Source organism: Triturus cristatus, chromosome 3_1, assembly GCF_964204655.1.
Source record: "Triturus cristatus chromosome 3_1, aTriCri1.1, whole genome shotgun sequence".
Classification (NCBI taxonomy): Eukaryota; Metazoa; Chordata; class Amphibia; order Caudata; family Salamandridae; genus Triturus; species Triturus cristatus.
The window spans coordinates 729,498,033-729,519,486 of NC_140583.1; the positions used below are offsets into that span (position 1 = coordinate 729,498,033).

The 21,454-nt window shown below is 45.7% G+C and overlaps 1 protein-coding gene and 1 pseudogene across 2 annotated transcripts in view; both read left to right on the plus strand.

Moving 5' to 3' along the window:
• Positions 1–21,454, plus strand: part of CRACR2B (calcium release activated channel regulator 2B) — a 351,421-nt gene that overhangs the window by 77,275 nt on the left and 252,692 nt on the right. The gene's annotated exons all lie outside the window — the stretch shown is intronic.
• Positions 509–2,234, plus strand: LOC146860884 (18S ribosomal RNA; annotated as a pseudogene).

A 21,454-nucleotide genomic window follows, 5' to 3' on the forward strand; every position in this document is an offset into this window, starting at 1 on the left:
TTACAGGGGGCCGATATTGCAGGCCCCCTGTAACAAAACCGGCCCCCCAGAGGGCCAAAACCGGCCCCCACCCTAGCAGCCCACCGGGAAAATGCCCGGTGCCCGCTCCGGCCAGTCCGGGCCCTGGTCAAAGCTTTCTGTCCCTGCCAAGTAGAGGAATCTTGCTTGGGTCTGTCAGACCCTGCCAAGGCACTTTGCAATGGTTGTTAATATTACGCTTCATTTCAGTTCTGTGGAGTGTCATGGCTGCCCAGGCCAGCAATGCTATGCCTCGTTCAGGCTGCCCGCCACCTACCTCTCCATTCTGTTGTAGTGGAGCAGGCTGGGCCCACCAGTGTCCGTGTGCTTGACCTGTCCCCCATCTCCTTGCAGGCAAGCCGGGGCTTCAGCAGCAGGCTCTGGAAGAGGAGCCTCATGCCTGTCCCAAACCAACTTTCTTACCCCTTCAGAGTATAGGGGTTGGTTTGGGACAGACACTAGGCTCCTCTTCCCATCCAACAGATGTGGCTACCTGCTTGAGCCTGCTAATAATATATGCCTGTCTTAAAGATTAAGCCATGCACATGTAAGTATACAGGGCTCGTACAGTGAAACCGTGAAATGGCTCATTAAATCAGTTATGGTTCCTTTGATCTCCTCATCTGTTACTTGGATAACTGTGGTAATTCTAGAGCTAATACATGTCAATGAGAGCTTACTTCTTGGGATGAGTGCATTTATCAGACTAAGACCATTCCGAGCTAGTTTGGCCACTCATTGACTCTAGATAACCTCGGGTCACTCGCACGTCCCCTAAATGGTGATGGAACATACGGATCTCAGCCCTATCAACTTTTAATGGTACTTTTACTTTCTGTGACTACCATGGACACCATAGGAAATAGGCAATCAGAGTTAAATTCCAGTGATGGAGCCTGAGAGACGACTTTCATACCCAAGGTTGGCAGCAGGCATTCAAATTACCCACTCATGACTCGTGGAAGTAGTGACGAAAAATAGCAATACAGGACCCGTACGAGGCTCTATAACTGGAATGAGTACACTTTAAATCTTTGAACAAGGATCAATTGAACTACAAGTCTGGTGCCATCAGCCACAGTCATTAGTAATTTCAGATCCAGTTAAAGTTGCTGTAGTTAAACAGCTTACTGTTGGATCTTAGGCAGTCCTTCGAGAGGTGAGCTACCACCTGTCCCAGCCCCTTCCTGTCAGGGGACCCCTTCATGCTCTTGACTGAGTATCATGGGGGTCATAAGCATTTACTTAAAAAACAATTTGAGTGTTCAAAGCACGCTGAATGCCTGAATACTTCAACTAGGAAGAATGGAATATGACTCTGAGTCTTTTGGTTTTTGGACCTAGGGCCGTGAATTAGATGGAGAGCCGGGGGCCTTTTTATTGGGCCGCTAGAGATGAAATTATTTTGCTGGCGCAAGAAGAACCAAAGTGAAAGTGTTTGTCAAGAATGTTTTAACTAATCAAGAAAAAAAAGGTAGAGGTCCAAAAACATCCATAAATGATGCACACTATCGGTCCCACAGTATTATTCTCATGACCCGCTGTGCAGCTTCCGGGAATACAAAGTCTTTCACTTCCTGGCAGAGCATGATTGCAAAGCTGTAACTTTAAGGAATTGATGGAAAAGTACCACCATGCGAAGAGTCTGTGGCTTAATTTGACTTAACACAGGAAACCTCACCTGACCTGGACACAAAAAACATTGACAGATAAATAACTCTGTCTCAATTCTTTTGGGCGGCGGTGTATGGCCGTTCTTAGCTGGTGGAGGGATTTACCTGGTTAATTCCGATAACATACAAGACTCCTTTCTGCTAACTAGTAGTGTGACCCCCAATGGTCAACGTTCAACTTCTTAGAGGGACAAGATGCATTAAGCAACACAAGATTGAGCAATAAAAGGTCTGAGTGCCTTTAGAAATCCAGGGCAGCACACGTGCTACACTGAAGGGATCAGCATGTGTCTACCCTTTGCTGACAGGTGCAGGTAACCCACTGAGACCCTTTTGTGAAAGGGATTGGGGATAGAAATTATTTCCCATGAATGAGAAATTCCCACTATGTGCTAGTCATAACCTAGCATTGATTAAGTCCCTGCCATTCTGGGTTCGGCAATAGCTCTGGTTGAACGCAGAGAAGGAGACCAGACTTGACTATCTAGAGGAAGTAAAAGTCATAATAAGGTTTCCGTAGGTGAACCTGTGGAAGAATCATTACTGGCAGAGCAGCCAGACTGACTGATGGTGCCAGCCCGAATTCTCACCCACCTCCTAGACCCATGGTACTCAGAGTACGGTCTGCAGGCCGCCAGCGGCCCGCCAAACCTAGCTTGGCGGCCCATGGACCATTTTCATGGCCCAGTTCTTGCTTAGGCAAGCACAGCACAGCTGCTCCATAGCGGGATCCCCTAAGGGTTTCAGTAAACACAAAAGAGGGCAGCTCGAGCATCGCAATATCAACTTTACTGCGCATGCTCCAGGAGCCCTCTGTTGTGTTTACTGAAATCCGCAGTGACTACACACATTTGGCACTGGCTGGAAGGAAAGGCCCTTTAAAAGTCAACTGTTATGCATTCACAGCTGACTTTTAAGGAGCCTTTCAACAAGATTCCTGCTACCTTTGTGAGGATGTCTCTGCCCGCATTGTCTACGCAGCCCGCAGCGGCTCTCTCCGGCACTTCTCTGTACCTGCCAAGAGGATAGCACATGCAGCAGGGGGTCTCCCGGGGATCATGCCAGTCTGCCCTCCTCCTCGCTGACCAGCTTATTTCACTACTTTGGCAGCCTGCATGCCGTCAGCCCACCTGCTCTCCTCATCAGGAAGACTGCCTGCCTGCCTGCCCTGTGAAATCTGCTTGCTGGTCAGGTCAGTGTGTGGACTGTTTTTGACTTTTTGTAGGCCCGTTTTACACTCTGCTGGGTCAGGTTTTTCTGTTGCTTTCCTTGATATTAAAAGTAAAGTTGTATGCAGCAAGCTCAAATCCATGCACTCTTCCATACCTTGCAAAAACGTATACACCATGTTTATACAAAATAAAAACGCTCTCAATTTGTTGACGTGGGCCACGTCTTTCAAATTCACCAAAGTGGACACTTTTATTTTGGTACTAGGCCTATTTTGTGTCGTAGTTTGGCCCTGTCCCTAATGCCCCAATGCCACTGCACGTCTCTTTTTAAAGGGTGAAATCAGGCTCCCTGCTCTGTATCCAGTTAATGTTTTAAAAAGATGGCGACTTAAAAATTTTTTTTTACTCCAATAGCCATGCTCCCACCCACAGGCCCATCGGTGCGGCCCTCGGCCACAAAACCTTACTGTACTTTTGGCCCGTGAGAAAATGTTTGAGAGTACCCATGTCCTAGACAAAACACAAGTCAATGGGTCTAGCCCTCCCTTTATGCTTCCGGACAAACGAAGCGGTCCACTGCCACCGATCAGCTGGATGAGTACTGGGCATGGGGCAGGCTGCTCCACCCGTGAGGACCCAACCAACACAAGAGAAACTGGTGTGGACGCCCTCCCCCGTTGCCCCTCTGGGAGGGTGATGATGCAAGAGATAGCCCTCCCAAGATGAAACCTATCCTGACACAGCAACGGGGGGCAACTGAATTGCAGTGTCTCCCTGGACTGGGGCCCCTAAAGGGCCTGCCACTTAGGATGCTTGTGCCCAATTCTGGCCTGCCTGAGTGAGCGGGAGTGACCTATCTTGGGAAGAGGCCAGCCTGGATAAGAAGGAGCTGGGGCCATGAGGGAACCTGGATCCTCTTGGTGGCGATGCAGTGCCGCTCGAAGACAGTGTGAATTGCTTTGAGGGGTGGGAGGAGAAGCTGCCCTAGCTGCTCAAGCTTCTGTGTGTGTAGCAGAAGCACATCAGTCACCTTGATGGTGTGCGGGAACCTGGTGACTCTCCCTTAGATGCCCTCAGCCCTCGAGCATGGCTCGGGGCTGCCATCAAGCTGGAAACTTTTTCCATGAAGGGGTTGAGTCCTGTATCGCACAGGCCTCAGCGTGTGGTGGATGTCTGATGTGCAGGAGAGACAACCCTCCCTTGTTACCAGGTACCTGGTGTCCTAGTCTCATGTGGCCAATGTGGTATTTCAAGAATTGTGTGGCCCTGTCCTGGAGGGCCGGTGGTGGAGCTGCCTCCCTTGGTGCCATGGCAGCCTCTCACCTGCCTGCCTGCTGTGGTGGTGGGGTAGGGCTGCCAAGCCAAGTCACTGGAAATACAGTTTAAATCTTGGAGGCTGACTTCCAGCGGGGAAGCCTGATGGGGCCGGGTGTGCCCTGGCAGTGAACCTGCATAGCAGGAATCAGCCTTACCGAGTGACCGACTTCCATGCTGCCTTAAATCCTCAGGACTGTTGACTGGGACAGACTGTGCTCATGGTGCCCCGGCTGCATTGCGCTGCCAGGCATGGAGGCCCACGCCAGGCACCAGAAGTCTGCGGCAAGTGTTGGTTTCCCACCTGACCCATCTTGAAACATGGACCATGGAATCTAATATGTGCACTAGTCATAGGGCCGATTTAAACCCTGTGGCGCAATGAAGGTGTGAACCAGCGTGAGCCCACTGAGGTGGGATCCTATTGTTGCTGGCGCACCACTGGGCGGTCTAGCCCACTCTGTTGGGAAGATGGAGCTTACCTGGTAAGGTGCAGGGACAAGCCCCATGGGGCTCTCGCTTCTGGCTCCAAGCACTTGGTAGCCACCTGGGGGGGTGGGTCAATCCTGTCTGGGGACAGTGGCAGGTGGTGAGTTTGCCTGGGGTGGTAAACCTGTCAAACAATAACGCAGGTGTCTGAAGGCGGGCTCAGGGAGGACAGACACCTCTCTTGATCTCAATTCTCGATATGAATACAGACCATCAAGCGTGGCCTCACAATCCTTCTTACTTTTTGGGTGTCAAGCAGGAGATGTCAGAAAAGTAAACATAGGGATAAATGACTTGTGGCAGAAAAGTGTTCATAGCAACGTTGCTTTTTTGTCCTTTGATGTCGACTCTTCCTGTCATAGTGAAGCAGAATTTACCAAGCGTTAGATTGTTCACCCACTAATAGGGAATGTGAGATGGTTTAGACCGTGAGACAAGTTAGTTTTACCCTACTGATGATGTGTTGTTGCAATAGTATTCCTGCTCAATATGAGTAGAACCGCAAGTTAACAAAATGTGGTGTATATGCTCGGCAAATGAGCCAAAGTGGCGAAGCTACCATCTGTGGGATTATGACTAAATGCCTGTAAGTGAGAATTTCCTCTAAACCTTAACAATGCACAGTTCTGCTGAGCCTGGGTTGAACTTGGATAGCCAGCCTCTGGGCCTTTGTATAGAGCCGCTTGGTTGGGAACCACAGCATGGACTGAAGGAGGCTGCCTCCGTCGCCTTTAGTGCACAAAATGTTTGTGGAGCACCTGGTGCTAAATTATTCGTAGATTACCTGATTCTGGGTCAGGGTTTCGTAAGTAGCAGAGCAGCTACCTCGCTGCGATCTATTGAAAGCCATCCTCTGAGCTAAGCTTTTGTCTCCACTGTGGGAGCTTTTTTGTCCTTTGATGTCGACTCTTCCTGTCATAGTGAAGCAGAATTTACCAAGCGTTAGATTGTTCACACACTAATAGGGAATGTGAGATGGTTTAGACCGTGAGACAAGTTAGTTTTACCCTACTGATGATGTGTTGTTGCAATAGTATTCCTGCTCAATATGAGTAGAACCGCAAGTTAACAAAATGTGGTGTATATGCTCGGCAAATGAGCCAATGTGGCGAAGCTACCATCTGTGGGATTATGACTAAATGCCTGTAAGTGAGAATTTCCTCTAAACCTTAACAATGCACAGTTCTGCTGAGCCTGGGTTGAACTTGGATAGCCAGCCTCTGGGCCTTTGTATAGAGCCGCTTGGTTGGGAACCACAGCATGGACTGAAGGAGGCTGCCTCCGTCGCCTTTAGTGCACAAAATGTTTGTGGAGCACCTGGTGCTAAATTATTCATAGATTACCTGATTCTGGGTCAGGGTTTCGTAAGTAGCAGAGCAGCTACCTCGCTGCGATCTATTGAAAGCCATCCTCTGAGCTAAGCTTTTGTCTCCACTGTGGGAGCCCGTGCTCTCGTGGGATCTCTCTGCTGCCAGACCTGCGGGAGGGACTGGGTGAGGGCCTGTGGGAGATTGCCTCAAGCACGCTCAGTGCAACACGGGTGCCTCCTTCTCCTACCCTGCGCTACCAAGTGCGGATATAGGGGCACGATCCCTCGCAGGTCAGCAGGATGACCAGATGGCCACAGCGGCTGACAATGGAGTTGCCTGGAGGCAAGAAGCCAATGGGTGATTCCAGAAAAGAGCCTCCTGAGCACTGGCCTCATCATCAGCTGCTGTCTGGGCACTCAGGGTGCTAGGCCAGTCTGAGCCGTCTGCTCACTGGGATGGCCGACCAGATGACTAGTCAGTGGCTGGGCTACCAGATGACTGGTGATCCGTCAGACTGCTAACTCTGACTTGCATCTCCCCCCCAGGTTCTTTCAAGTAAAAACGGTTTCCCAGGCAGGCCCAAGGAGAGAGGTTGGTTGGGTGGGGGCTTAACCCCACTTAGATCCCCAGGCTAGGCCACCAGGAATGTAGAAGACATTGACCTGGCCTGGGGACCCTTAGCCAATGTACTGGGGTGACAGTCCATATCCAGGGCATGGTGGCTGCAGACTAGGGAGACATTGTGGCCATTTGTTTTATATAGAGAAACAAGATCCTGCTTTTGGTGTGGCTCTTTTCACAGCACTGACATCCTTGTCAGGCAAACGATATCTCTCAATAGGGCTCTTGGTCCCCTGCCAGCATAGTGGATGCTCAGGGTCCTTCCCTTGTGGACCGTCAAACAATCCACAGAGTCTAGATGAGGCCTTCAGTCCTAGATTTACTTTTCTCACTTTACGCTGATTGTCTTGAGTACAACTCTCCAATCACTAGGAAATTTCTCTGGAAACAAACAATATCCTTATTCAATAACAGCTAAATAAGTGTTGGAAAAGGAAGAAGTTGCTCCAGAATCCCATGCATTGGTCCCTTCATGGTGTGGATTGAAGATGGGATACCCGTGAAGGTCCAGCCACCAGGCAGATTCTGGTGCAGGGTGGCATCAGACCTAGGAGGAGTCTGGGGCTCATGCAGGCTGGACAGTTCCAGAAATCCCCAATGAGAGGTGGGCAAAGTCATGGCTTTCACCTGGGAGGCCTTGTCCTCACTGGCCAGGGCTTCAGGCACCAGGCAGGGTCATCTTCCCTACCTGGGACGGGGTGGCGTTTATTCCAAGGAGATATCTAGGGCTCTTGCGGGCTGAACAGCTCCCATAATCCCTGTGAGAGGTAGCAAAGTCATGGCTGGCACCTGGGAGGACCAGTCACTGAAGGCTGGTTGTGCCAGCCAAAATGACCTGCAAGGCATAGGGTTGCACCCCACCCTTAAGGGTTTGCCAGGTTTTAAGATGTCCACCAGTTTGCTCGTGTTGGCAAAAACACCACCAGTGATGTCTCATTCTCAAGGCCGATCCAGCCAATGGACAAGTATGGGTGTGCCAACTCGGTGAACAACATTATCAGCCAATTTGAATTATGCACAGGCCTACTGCTTTCTTGCATTGCTAATGCCAAAGGAGTTTTGGAAGGTATATTGCTTGTAATTATGAGGTTTTCAAAACCACTGTTGTTTCTGCTGTTCCATTTATCCTATGTGCTGTTTTTATTATCTCATGCTTAAATTACCAGTTGAGTGATTCAGAGAGCTTGGTGACGTGAGCCTGGTTTACAGCGGGACAGTGTGGAAGATGAATAGAGAGTCTTCAGCTGAGACCATAAAGTAGGGGCAAGGTAGAGAGTCAAATGGGATGTCAGGTGAGTGCAGAGATCTCACCTGCAAACATTTGAGCCTCAGGTGAAGCGAGAGGCAGTTTTTGGAATGTTTACCTTTGGTGCCAGGTTGGGTGCCGGGGGTGAGGCTTTGGGGGGCCTTGGGTAATGGTTCAAGAGTTCTCAATTCCACTGGCAATGAATGGAGCAGCTTCAGATGGTGATGTGATGTGGCTCAATATTTTTACCCCGAGGATTGTAGGGAGGTATGTACCTTTTGTTGTTGGCAAGTTGCCAATCATTGTGGCTGAGAGGTCTTTTTAAGCACCATCTCAAAACCAACGGAAGAGCAAGCCAGTACGAAGGCAATGGCAGTCAAAGGGTGAATTGGTTTGTTTGAATTTGCACCCACCACAAGTTCAAGCTATTTGAAAAAAACCTTTAGCAATCTTGTAAAGTATGGAGCTAGCACGTGTTTAAAAATCAAACAAACACGGCTGGAATTTGTTCCTGCTACCTCACAGGGCTATGAATTGGCCACAGCTCCCCTGGTCACAGTTGCTTGCCATGCCCACCTCTGGGAGTCACGCCCCTCAGCATCAGACATCATCAGACCAGGAATGGATGGCGCAAGGCTGCAGTCCTTAGCTACCCGATGCCCAGACCTAAGTCACAGGACTTCTGGCAGGTGGAGAAAGGGTGGCAGCATTCGTCACAACTTTTCTCTGCTGGTACTCGGGGCAAAGGGTGGCAGTAGTGGGTAAAACTCTGGAGTCAATTCTCTTCGGCCCGATGTCTCGTGGCACATACTGCTGTGTGAGATACATCTCAGAAGAGCTTGATTTGTAAAAGAATAAGTGCTGGGGCCCAAAACTAATGCAGAAATCTGCAGGGGGCACTGCTGAATCTCGGGATTGCTGAATGACAAGGATGTGTAGTCTTGATTTCCCCTTGTGACTCTTTCTTTATACTCCCGCTGTCTCTTTATCTCTCTCTTGTAGGTTCTTTTTCAGCCTTGCTTTCTTTCTTTGTCAATGTTTTTCTCTTCCTCCTTCCCCTGTTTGACCCAGATAAAGGCAGCAAAGTCTAATGAATAAAAAGAAGTGCCATTCCACAAAAAAAGTGCCGTAGGCCGTAACTGCAACCACCGGCTCAACTTCACTTTGGATGATGTGTGTCAAAATCAGGAAACTTTGCCTATTTTACCAAGTGTGTTACTTCTCGCCTTTGCCTGAATTCACTTGGGAAGTTTAAACTTCGCACAGCCCCAAAAAGTCAGCATTAGACTGTTTTGAACTTACATTTCTTGTTCTGGCAGAGCTTTTTGTACCCATATGGCTTGTGTAGATAGTATTTTCAGAAATTATATTGCTTGGTCAAGTGGGATTTTCTGAACATGTGTTGCTCATGTCCGTACTTTTAAAAATAATTATGTTGCTTAAACTAATTGGTTTCTCTGAAATTATATTGTTCGTTGCACTTTTCTGAACTTGCAATGAGTGTATCAGTGAGGTTTTATGAAATTATATTGCTTATTCACGTCATTCATTTTTGCATCCATGCCTTCTTTTGGCATTTCTACCACCGCAATTTAATATTTTTCTATGCTCTTATCTGTTAGATTTGAATCCATATGCTTGTACCTCTTCAGGCATCTAACCTGTACCAGTCAAGGGTGTAGGAAGGGTGTGGGCCGCCCCCTGGTGTCATCACTGAGGGGGGTGACAAAATGGCAAAAATATGTGTTATTTAAACACATATTTTTGCCATTTTGTCAAGCCGGGGATGACAAGTGTCATCACTGAGGGGGGTGTCAAAATGGCAGAATATATGTTTTAAACACATATTTTTGCCAGTTTGTCAAGCCGGGGGTGACAAGTGTCATCACTGAGGGGGGTGACAAAATGGCAAAATATATGTTTTAAACACATATTTTTGCCAGTTTGTCAAGCCGGGGGTGACAAGAAATTTTCTGCACCGGGTACCACCTGACCTTGCTACGGCACTGCTACCAGTACAAGATCCTTAAAACTCTGGGCCTTAGTTAGAGTTTGGCAGAGCAGAAGCACCACCAAAAACCGGCAATACTTCTGACCCACAAACCTTGTGGTTCTCCCACTCTGTTTAGAATTGAGGGAAGCACCCCATTTACGCTGGCAGAGCCTCCTCTGGGTCCACCAGTGTGAACTTTAGACCTGCAAGCCCATCCACCAAGGAGCGGCCAGATCCCAGTGATGGTCTGCCCACCCTGTTGACTGTCAGCCATTTTCCCTGCTGGGTCCTCCATGCAATGCATGGTGCACACCACCCAGGAAAGGCAAAATGGCCCCGTCCATAGGGAGACTTCTTCCTGTGCATCTTGCCATTTGTTTTTTAGAAAGAAAAAAATCCTGGTTATGGAGTGGCTCTTTCCACAGCACTGAGATCCCTGTCAGACAGATTAGATCTCGAAATTGACCTCTTGACCCTCGCCACTATTGTGCATATACTGGTGTCTCCCAGAATCAAAATTAGACCGTCTGTCCTAGATGGCCTTTTCTTTCTTTCTGTTTCTTGTGTCGGAAACATTACTCCGATGGCTTCGAAAATCTCTGAATACAAACAGTGTCCTTAATCATTAACAGCTAAATGAGTGCCAGAAAGTGAGAAACATTGCTCCAGGATCCCATACATTGTGAACAATGTGATGGAAACAAACGGGGGCAGTCACTAGAGGTGGAGTCATGTATGGTGGAGACTGACAGTAAGTTTACATACATATTTTAGTTTTTTTTTTAAATCTGCACTTAAAAGAAATTAGCAACAAGGACAAATGTGATAGTGTATATGTTCTGGATTATATCATTTGTCACAAACAGACTTAAAATAGTTTACTGGGCTAAGGCACCTGCTGCAGAGATCTTAATGTACCTAATAAGATTACTGATACGTTATGTTACGTTATGATGTGTTATGTTTGTAGTACTAGTAGAGCGCACGTTCATTAACGGTCTCTTGGCGCTGATAGTAGTATCTTCTCTGATGGGACCAAAGCTAACCTGCTGATTCAATTATGCCTGTTTACACAACCAGGCCCATGCAGGTAAGAGCGGTGGGGCCGGATTGGGGTGGGATTTGACAGACTACCACGAGGGGAAATTATATAATTAATTAATTTTCCCTCATCGTCTGTCGAAATCGCCCCCCACACGGCCCCACCGCTCTTACCTTCACGGACCGCAGAAGGCGAGTTCTACATGGTGTCTACCTTTAATAAGGAACGCCTACCCCGGATCAACTCTTCCAAAATGGAGGAACTTTCAGCTGATTTGCATGGTATGATCTCAAATTACGTGGTGTGGGGCTGTAAATCCTACTAGCCACGAATGTAGGGGCTCGCCCATTCATGCTTTTGAGCCCACCTTGAACGGTATTTGTACATAAGAGCAGTGCGTTGACTCTGGTAGTTAATGCACTTGCTTGAGAGATCTGTGTGCATCTAGTCACGGGTTTGACTCATCATGAAACAGTATAGAGGATTAATGTGCAGGGACCTAGCACAGGCCCCTGCCGTGCAAAGGGGGGGGGGGCACACTGCAGGTGCCCCCAGTCATCCTAGAGCTATGAATATCCACAAGAATTAGATGCAGGGGCCCCTCACCACAATCCGCACGTGGACTCTGTACCCCAGGGTTAACGCACCTGCTGCAAAGAATAGGATGTAACATTGAAGTCACAGATTGGTGTTTTGTGTAGAACGACTAATGGGTCACTGCTTTAGTTGCAGAAACCCTCGTGCTACCTGCAGGTCACAAGTTACAATTCTTGTACTGTAGCTTAGTGAGCATAGTGAATTACGAACTGGTACCAGGAACTTGCATAAATGCTGCAAGACGTAAGTTTACAAAATGTATAGCTTTTTTTCTTAATCTTCGGTTTGCAAACGTTACCAAAAATGATTTCTTTGGGTAGTGATAAATACTTTTTGCCAGTGCTATGTAAATGGTTACCGGTATAATCACTCCTATATTGAGATACATCTGACATTCTTACATTACATTCGTTTCACTTACCTGCAAAGCTTTGAGACGTAAACTACCTGGCTTGAAATCACTGCTTATCTCTTGGGCACTTGTGAAGTGACAACAAGCTGAGTGCCTGTGTTTCCTGGATGGCAGCGGCATCAAGGGGTTAACTCTTGTTTAGTGGGTGAGTTTGATTAGTACACAGTAGGACAGCACATGATAATAAAGATGCGGTGCTGTATCCATGGGTCGTGCTGCAGCGGACCCAAACACCCAGAAGATCAAGAGGTTTCCAGAGCATCGGAATCTATTAAATCCGCACTCAGGCTATTTGCGTGTCTGCAGATTTCGCCCAGTGTGTCACTAAGGCCCTAAAAGCCATATGTGACCGAGATTAAATATAATGGCCTATTCAAGGGCCTCTTGTGACCGTGAAGGCTTTATTACCACTTTCCGAAATTAGAGAGCCTGACTCAGTTATTTGTGAGCGCAGGTTGTATCTAAGAACTAGCACCGAGGCGTTTCTTGGCTATACATCACCCTGCAGTTATAGTAAGAGAGAAAACGAAAAACAAAACATGAAACAAGAGGAATGAAAGATTATTTGCTTCTAACAAAATTGTTTTAAAACTTTGTTTCGGAAATGGTTGTTTCCAATATTTCTAGGAGAAATAATTCCCACATGATCACATATGAACTCAAATTATTGTGGGTCTGTATAATATATAGTGCTTTATTGATGGTGTTCAAAGTAATGGTAATGTGCAGTGCAGGTGAATGCATTCACATAAACCTTTTAAGAAATCTGTTTATTTAAATCATTATATCCTTAAGTTATACTAATATTAAATATCTGTCCAAATTCACATAGTGTTTCACTGGTGCGGATTATTACCAGCACATTTGACATTGCCGGTGGTGCGCTTCTTCCTCATAATAACAAGTATATGTGGGTGCCATCTTGTAATAATGTCACATGAGAGCGTGAGTGATGTTGTGTCTCCCTCGGTCATTAGAAGATTCCTTCCACGTGGGCGCCATCTTAGAACAAACTCACATGACACTTGTTTCGATGTGATAACAGTGTCTGAGTGCTCTGTGCCTTATAAGACAGATGTCTGTCATGGTAACTTTGCTAATAATGGTGCCATCATGTAGGCTTGTGAGTAGCACGGTACATCTGTAGGATTTATATAGATTACATTCTAGTGTCATCCATCTTTTGGAAGGTTCCCAACTTTACCTCTCTTAACAGAGTTGATAGCCACTGCATCCTCCCCTTGTACATGGTAGAGGTCAGCTTGGTATACTCAGCCTTGGCGCCTCTGGCATTTTTGCGGTGTCAGCAGCTTCACTTTCCCTCTGGTGCTGTTATCAGTACCAACACACGCAGCACCTGGGCCCCAGCAGGGCACTTGAGGACACGTTACCAGAATTCACGTGGTTGGTGTCCACTCATAACAGATGTGGTCATCACAGGGGAAATAGGAATTTATGGCTACCAACGCACTTTCTGGTCCACCAAAACGCAGAGAAGCAGCGCCAGTACGCAGATCTTTCGGTAACTTTGACCAAATGACATTTTCCTGCCATTGTCTCCAGCGACAGTTTTATTCTTGTTGCTCCTGGTGCCCATCTTTTGCCCTACAGAGCTGCTTGATATTGTCTTATTGTGAGACCAGCACTGCTTCCAGTCCCACAATTTGAGTAGTGGCATCTCCCCTCACACTCTGCAACACTGCATGTTTAAGCACTGCGAGGCACCATCTCTGGAATATGTCACTGACCCCCACACACATTAACCAACATTTCCAACATAGGTCATTCTAGTCCCTTTGAATGTCTGCCATTATACGTATACAGACATATAGCTAACTTGGTGATACCAACACTAAGAAAATAATGGGCACCCTCATCAAATTTCTTGATTTTATCAAGAATTGTGTTTTATGTGTCTGTGTCTTGCATACGTCTTGATTTCTTTTAGGTTACCAGGTAGCTCAGTCTCGTGTCTCACTCTCAGGTGATTGTTCATTCCTTCATAGAGCCCCTGAAACACTTCTAGACAGCATCCTAGTGGGTTTGAAATAGTCTCACAACACCAGGTCTCTCTATTTTTTTTCAATAGCTCATCTGCATTTATCCAGTTGACTTGTATTTGGCCCCATTCCTGACTGTAAATGCCTCTGCAGGCACTCTCAAATTGGTACTGCCGGATCGGAGTCACAATCGGTCTGCTGTGATGGCATATAATTCGGTGGCACGCGGATCATAACATATTATTATTTCTGGACTTCCCTGCATGGGGTAAGAAGCTCTAAAGGTTGTATTATTCTCATTTTTTGTACTGGGTCATATTACAGGAATATAATTGGCTTCTTTTCTTTACATTCAGTTCCTTTTTGGGTCCCCATGTAAGTAAAAACAATATTTTCATCATGTTTGGCTGGTGTGCCCTTTTGGTGTTCGTCCTGGTTTTATAAGGTAGGCCTATTCTAATGCCTTGTGCTACAAATTAGCCCTGATTCTACGGCTCCCATTTCAAGCTTTGGTTGTGTTCCCTCACTAGGTGTCCCTCACATTGCATGGTCCTGGTGAGACCCCATATTCTATAGTGGGTCGAAATGTCGTCGACAAGCACCAAACGAACTGTGCATCCAAATCCTATGCACAGAAGGATTGTTTGCAGGCTCTTGTTATAACTACATTTCGGTCGTTTGTTTTTGGTGTTGGAAACCCATGTTTTTCGTTTCTTTATATTATTAGTGTACATTGTTCTTTTGTAAAAGGGATCTTTGTATGTGTTCCCTTTGGATTCTGTTTCACGTGGGACATGTTATATTGTGTATGTGTTTTTGAATTATTTATACTAAATACTTACACAGGTGCTCTGATGTGGTGAATTATTATTAATGTGTGTTCCAGGTGTTGAATCGTTCCTAAATTGCGTCCTACGGTATTTTTGATTTATGCGAATGTGTTTGTGCTGATTTGAGTACACATATATCTGTTTCCAATGATTGATAGCCCTGGTTCTTTTTGAGTAGGGTTGCCTTTGTGTTGTGAGAACCATGATGCTTGTCAGCATGGCAACAACTGCCCTATGACAACGCCTAATATGTCTGTCAGATGGTGTACTGTAAACCCGGTGATACTGTAAAGCCTATTGTGGAAATGTATAGAAACCTGCATAGCGGGTAAACGTTCCATCCTGCTTGAAAACAAGCTTGCCTTTGTGCTTCTTGAGTATACATGAAAGAAGACATTATGAAAGTCCATCTTAATGGAGGGAGGAAGAAGGGGGTGCAGGCAATGTGTACGAATGCCATTGAGGATGTTAGGGGAACAATATGGTGACTGTAGAGGATACGTTGCTGCCGTCAAGTGGGTGGAACACACTGTAAACAACCGGAACTGAGTCAAAGCTGGGGTACTCATAAGCTTGGGTAGGGATGATGAAGAGGAGAGACAGGAGAGTGAGTAAATATGTTAGTGAGGAACTCATGTCACAGGTTTTGTCAGTTTGCCCAGGTATCTAGAGAATTTGGAGCCAAGAGCATGCCAATCCTGGATGACTTGTACAAGGATATAGATAGTGTGACGGTGTTACAGGTAAAGGCTGAAAAGGAGGTGGAGCTGTCATGGTGTGCTACATGGAAGGGTGCAGGAATACTGGTTTTCATTCTCTGAACTCTTTGCTAGATAAGGAGGAAATGCTAGATTTCAGACCATATGGCAAAATAAGGCTCCCTGTTACACTCAAGCTGTGGGGGTATCACACATGATGAAGTAATCCCTGAGAGTGAAGTTTGATAAGGTAGGCCCTGGTATTTTGGTACGCAGTAACCCTTCAGACTGGTTAGCTCTAGTGTGTTTTGCATCAAAGGCTGGGGTGGCCTTCGGATTGTGGAACGTTCAGTTAATTGAACCGAAGTATATGGGTGGAGTGGCATCCCAAGTGGGAGACAGCCAAAGTTTTAGGAACTGTGTGAGATGGGGATGTTTTAAAATGATTTATCTTCTTTGCATTTGGAGTTGTATATTGGTGACATTTTGGGAACTGTAGGAGATGGCGTTGATCTCTACGTGATTTATTTATCATTTACTTCCCAGCGGATGGTACTCCATTATGATCCCAGCCACTCATTTTGTTGCTGATAGATATGGAAGTTTATAATGTTTGTCAGAAGTTGACATGCTGAAACCACTGCGGAATGCTCCTTACTGACATGCAACGTTCTCATATTTAGGGGCCCGATTATGATGACAGTGGGCCCACCACCAACAGCCCGTTAATGGGGGTCCCACGTCATTGCAAACAAGTTTTCCGCCCCCCACATTTTGATGGCGGGAGGCTGTGTGGTGGTCAGAAAGACCAACCGCCACAGATCCGATGGGCTCAAGGAGCCCGTTGGTCCATTGGAGGCGGAGTAATGCCTACAATATGGGCACTGGGGGACCCTTATGGTGCCCCCCAACATGTCCCTGCACCACGTGGCAGGCACTGCATGGTGCCTTCCACGTAGTGCAGGGATATGTGCAGTGTCCCTATTCTGCATTGCGGCGGGTGCTGCAGCCAGCAGCACCCACCGCAATGCAAACTGTACCAAGGAAAAAACAAGTATAATACAGAGGAATGAATATGACAACAATTAATTATGTAGTTGATGGGAACCTAAATTAATCCATCAATGAGAGTATATTCTCTTGCAAACCAGTTGTCTTAATTCAAAGATACACTCACACTAGATTGTGGGTTCAATGTATGTCATTATACATCCAATTTTTTATATATATATGTGAATTTCTTTATCCAGCAAACATTTACTTACATAGCATAGAAAAAGTTTTTTCTGGGAAAAATACATACGGTTGATGCACTTATGTATCGAAAAACAGAATCCTTGGAGCCCTAATATTTGTTGTGCTGCGAAACACACTTATAAATCCCAAGAATACGATTCGCAGTTCACATTAATCAAGAACGCCCTCATGTCAACATCTCTTAGGGTATTTGTGCATTACACCCTATTCTACTATCTACTGGTGTTGTACATTTTTCTTTATACATTAATTCGAATGGTATAGGGCTTCTTTCTATGTCAGGTCGACGCGTTTCAGCCCGTTTAATTTGGGCCTCATCAAGACTGGGGGCCAAAGGAAACCTTGCCAGTAGGACTGCTTCTGTGTTGGAGCGGAAGTCTCAATGCTCAGCCAGGCGGGTCATAGTTGGGATAAACTTCGAATCTGAAGTTGATGAAAGAAGGTTAGAAAGAAGTCAATCTTTGCTCAATTTATCCAAGGAGTGACTAAACACTCTTCTGCCAGGTCAAACAACTCCTGGGCAGTATGTCTCTAAGTAGACCCCTCCGCTAGCGAAATCCCTTACTCCGTGTAGTCAAGACGCCAAGCAGGCATTGCGACTGCAGTGGTGGCTGTCGCATCATTATGCCTATGTCAGGACCGCCGACAGCCTGTCGGGCGGTCCCGATTCCCGATAGGATGGTGGGCAGACGTGAGTTCGCCCGCCATCCTAATCGGGCCCTTGGTTATTATCATAAGTTTGTGTGAAGATTTTCAGCAAATAATAACCTATTCGTTTGTTGGTACATGAAGGGGTTTATTTTCTTAGGGACTGTTTAGGATCTGTTTAGGATCATTCCTAGTCTGTGAAAAAAATGAAAGCGGCCTCATTTCACCATCGGTTTAGGGTGATGCCGTGAACAGTTCTCACCACAGATGCAAACACCTCGGGTTGGGGTACAGAATTAACCCAGGTGTTGGATGGCAAGGAAGGGTGGTAGCCTTTACATCACAGGCCCTTTATGAGTGTAAACGTATAAGTTATTGTCTTGTTACTTGGTCATTGATCATCTTAATTTTTTCCCTAGTTTGTTGTCAATTGATTGGGCGTAAAGAAAACAAGCATTTGATCTACAATTGTATATGTTCAGTGTAAGAACTAGTTTGGGGAGTCACAGGGCAGCCAGCGGCTAATAGGCTCCTTTTCTGACCTTTGGGGCCGTGTGACCTCATTGTCCTAGTGTCAGCATACTACTGGACTCACACAATCGAGCACCAGGTTCACTCCTTAAGCACATGCTGTAACAATATTGTGGTAAATTAAAATCTTAAAACATATTGTAATGACAATAATGTCATGGGACATAATTTTGCAGGTAAGAATACGCTTGTACCTGTAAATGTAATGTGTGAAATGTGTTTGTGTAATTTCCCACTTGATGTACAAAACCTTATAGATTGTCTCCAAACCGCTCAAATGTACAGCGCTCTGTTGCTTCATAGCTAGGTTTGCCCTTTTTAAATACCAATACAGACATGTATATATAGAGAAGAACATTGTTTTACTATGTTAAAAATATAAACTTTATAATATTGTTTAATGAAATATCAATGTATACAATATATGTTTTTTATTTGTATACGGTTTTATTCATTTTAGTATTCAAATTATTTTATTTATTTGTAATTATTTTTAGTGTAGTTCAGATTGCACCAATACTCGGTCTACCTGTTGGCTGTAAGTAGTGAGTGACTATAATTACAAAGTCCGTATTTACCGAAGGTACTGAATACAGCAGTAGATGTCCAGGGTACCACTGCAGCAACCATATCCAGGTACAAGCGGATAGAAGTCATCAGAGTCTATATCGCTGGTGAAAAAAAGAGGCTTTTCTAGAAAGATTGAAAAGAAGTATGCGAGGAAGACATATTGCTTGCAGGCATTAAAGTAGAAGTGGTTCACGGATGACCCAAAAACATAGCGTGAATACGGGCCAGAGGACATATGGAAGGTTACAAGAAGCTACGGCTGTGGGACTGGGAGGTACTGGGAGGTGACAGGTTGCTTCCCTCAGAGGATCTTCATCAAAAGAGTGTACATTCAACTCAAGAGGGGCACTTAGGAAGAAAATATTATAGAGAACTTTGAGTCTTTGACCTATTAGTTTGCCCCAGTGGGAGCACCCGACGGACTCTGGGTTCATCTGGCACCGGGCATTAGGGATCAGGGTTCTGGTCTGGTGGTGAGTGGAACATTTTCCTTGTAGTAAAATATGATCATTTGATTTGGATTTTACCCACAATGGTGAAGTTCAGTTTCCTCTGAGGACATGACGGATTTCTTGGGGGAGGAGCTTTGCAGGATGGTTTTTCAGCGAGACGTTTGATGAAAAAGAGGTGCAGATTATTTCACAGGTAATGAAATATTCTTTATTGAAATAGTAGTGGGGTATATAAGGACAGCTTTGTACAGGTGGCAAGGCCAAGGTTTTTTCAAGAAAGTCAGTTGTGTGGTAAAGCAATGCCTCAAGGTGGCCGGTGGAGTGCGAGAGGAGAGGCAAGCGAGGACATTGCGTGTGCTTTCTGGGTGGCTGCGACTGATGTACATACTATATGGACCACAGAGAGAGTAACACAGAACCAGGAGAACCATAACCTCAGTAACTGCTGCATTTACAAAGTGAAGGAGTGTCACTGGAACATGGAGTGGTGATGTTGGTCAGATGGCCTAGGCTTAAGGAAGTCTTGTCTAGATTTAAGGAAGAAGTGCAAATTAATAAAGGTAGTTATTTTAGAGAATAGGCAAACATTGACCATGGCAAGGTTGTACTAGGTGCCAGTTTTCCCTTAGGCCTGGGAAGAGTCAACTAATGGTTCGCAATAACTAAGATGATAAGTCAAGCAGGGACACAAAAGTAAAGAGGCCCCTCAAACTGGCAAAGAGGTTAAAAGAGAAAATTATATTTTAGTTTGTTCTGAAAAAAAGCCATGCCATAAAGTTCCTTTTTGCTTTATAGATAAACCTTTTATTATTTTTTCTCCTGCCAGCCTTCCACATTATTAGAATGTGGAATGCACAATGTACTCGGGAGAAGGGTACCCAGTAAGCTGTTTTCAGATTTTGCCTTGAGACATTCATAGCTGTCTTGCCAGCCTCATCTAATAAAATAAGTTAGATTAATACATACATAGAGGGGTTTAGGGTTAACCCTCTTCATCCAGTGGTCTATTGTACTGTGAGTCACATTCTGCTTCCGCCCACATGTATACAGCATGAGGCAGTGGTTAGTCCACTTCAAGCACTGGCTCTCGTGCAGCGAGTCACGGTACTTTTCCTCATCACATGTGCACATCTGCCGAAAGAGACATGTACTTCAGTGTTAGACAAGACACGGCTGGCCATTCAGCCACTCTGCCATTTTCCCAGCAGGCTGCAGGTTTGGGCTGCTTTCAGAGGTGAATGGGCTACCATGACCCAACCATGAAAAACTCATGCCCAATTCCATTTTCAATCTCCAGCAGAGTGGGTCTGGTTTGCACACTTTTGAAAAGGCTAGGTTTATTTTTCTAGGCTGGCCCTTGTGCCAATGCTTGTTTCTTTCTGTTTGTTATCAATTTTTATTTTTTTCTCATTCTTGTGTGCGTAAGCTATGCCTTCAAGTTACAGTAGTTCTATGCCAACAGTACCATTTCATCACACCAATGACTATCATATTTTCCTGTAATTAAAACTAAAAAGGTGTTTCTGTACCTGCCTGCTACGAAACACCTGTCCTGTTGTATTAACATTACATGCAATGGCTATTTTTTTAATGTAAAGATTGTATTACTAGCATGTCGGCGCGGTTCCGTGTTCTTTTATTTTCTTTCAATTTTTTCTGCCTTATGGTGCAACAAAACATAAATGTAAATTACTAATGCAACAACTTGCCAAGGCCAGACCTATCGGATTTGCCAAACCTTGCTTCAGTAGATCCTAACACTACTGGGAAGGTGGTAACCTTTTTTTTTTTTTTTTTTTTTTTTTTTTAAAAACCTTTATTTCGGTAGATGCAAAATACACAGCGTCTGCCTACAACCCCTCGGGGCCGGCTGCAATGACATTCGTAAACATAGAACAATAATGTCAGGATAAGAAAAGGTTTAATTTTATGGTGTAGTCGAGTACGATGTAGTGAACATCGAAAGGAGTCGAAGCTAATCACTGACCAGGAGAGACATCACTGTTCAAGGAGCACCCAGAAGGTGGCGTTATATAGGAAGGCATTAGTAAGAGAGCAGGTGGCCACCATCCAGGAACTAAGAGCATACACTATATCACAGAATGATAGAACTCAAGAAACTCCCTACTAACACTGAGCCCCGACTCCGAAGAAACAAAGAAACATAAAAAAAAGAAAGAAACCAAAGAGGCAGAGAGATCAGAAGAGAAAGAGGGCCATAGAGACAAAGAAGACATAGAACACATCCCGTCCCCCCACCCTGCATACCAGCGGAAGGCCACGGCCCACCCCCCCCCAATAGGCATGCCTGTCGCCCCAGATGAACCCCAAGTAGGAAAGGGAGTCTGGAGAGTGGGAAAGAACCTCCCAGCCGCCGACTCCCAGAGAAAGCAGGAGGAGGAATTTTCACATACTCCCGGTCACCACAGCCCCTTAAGCGTCCCCCACCCTGTATATCGTCAGCACTACTGAAATAGCAAGCAAGACGGCAGGTGGGGAGACTCCATTCCAAATGTGTGAGTAAAGCAAACAATTAGCAGTCCCGTCCTAGTCCCCGCCCGCCAATACGTACAGTAAACTA